This window comes from Teleopsis dalmanni, chromosome X (assembly GCF_002237135.1).
Source record: "Teleopsis dalmanni isolate 2A chromosome X, ASM223713v2, whole genome shotgun sequence".
Lineage (NCBI taxonomy): Eukaryota > Metazoa > Arthropoda > Insecta > Diptera > Diopsidae > Teleopsis > Teleopsis dalmanni.
In genome coordinates, this window is record NC_051848.1 from 54258392 (window position 1) to 54260076 (window position 1685).

Genomic DNA, 1685 nt, shown 5'->3' on the forward strand with positions numbered 1-1685 from the left:
TTTTTGCTACAAATTTTCTTCATCTTTTTAATGTTTTTTGTCTTATTTATTTATTGTGTATAATTTATAAAATAAAATGAAGTTTTTAATAAAATATTTCATTTTTTTTGTTATTTTGAGATTTTTAAAGTTTATCTAAGTACCTGAAAGATTTTTAATTATTATTAATTATAATTTATGCTGGCATCATATCGTATATATAAGATTATATAAATAATAAGTAATCATGTAGGTTAGTACAAAATATTAAAAAATTATATAATTAAAGAGCATCCGTTATTGATACCTGTTAACCTATTTTCGTTATCAGTGCTTATTAGTTTGGCAGTAGTAAAGAATGAAATTCAACGAAAAGTCGAAAAGTGAAGAATTTAAACGAATCATTTCACAAACTCTAATACTAAGTACTAAAAAGCGACTACATTCGTCTTTATGGAGTACTAAATCGTATTTTTGCTTTATAAACGTGATGTGAGCTATGTAGAGAAGTGCTTTACTTTACTTTAAGAACTGATATTGTTACACATAAATATCGAAAATAATTTAAAAGCTGTTGTATAGACTCTATAAATAATGCTAACCAAATTTAGAAAACTCTAAAATTATTCCCGCATATATATAATATATTAGAGAATATATAATAAACTCAAATGGAAAGGAAACAGAGAAGAAAAAACCGAAATACAAATTCCTTTAAGCGAATTTTAAACTCTCCAAAATTATCCGTAATATCCCTAAACTATCCCTAAAAGTATATAATAAGCTCAAATGGAAAGGAAACAGAGAAGAAAAACCGAAATATAAATTCCTTTAAGCGAATTTTGAACTCTCCAAAATTATCCGTAATATCCCTAAACTATCCCTAAGAGTATATAATAAGCTCAAATGGAAAGGAAACAGAGAAGAAAAAACCGAAATACAAATTTCTATAAGCGAATTTTAAACTCTCCAACATTATCCCTAATATTTACGAGTACATTTAGAAATCAGGGTGAAGGATGTAGCAGTCCAGTTCCTTATTCTTAGTTAACTTTAATTAAATTTTAATGTTAACTCACAAATAAATAAATATTTTCCTGGTACTTGCAGTCTCAAACAATTATTTACGAATAATTCAATACAAGAATTCTTTCCAAGACCACTAATGATGGGTATTTGTCAATACTCGAAACAGCTGTATGATCAGTCTCAAAAATTTAATTAAATAAAATAATATTAATATAAGATGGATTTTTGGCGAAATAACTATGAATAAGATCGATCAAGCTTTTAGTTATTGTGACTTCATCATATATTATGCAAATCCGGAGAATTACAACTTTTTTTAACTCAAATAGCTGTTAAGACTATAGAATAGAGATCATAACAAAAGACTCGAAAAGTTACTAAGAATAAAGAGGTGTTATCCGTTTTCAAGCAAAAATGATACTCTGTCTTTTTAGCCAGACCCTTGTTAAGACTACAATTAAAACAGAAATGATTGGCTCAAGTTTCTTGACTTTTTTGCTGATATGGTGAGGACAAGATAAAGTGTTATTAAAATAAGAGCAGATGGTCTAAATAATAACTACAGTTATTATGTTATAGTAGTAGTATTTCAAAGTAATGATAGCTAATTGATTAATTTGAACTTAATTTGAAAGAGTTTGTAGACGAAAGAATTAATATGCTTATATTTTTGCCCA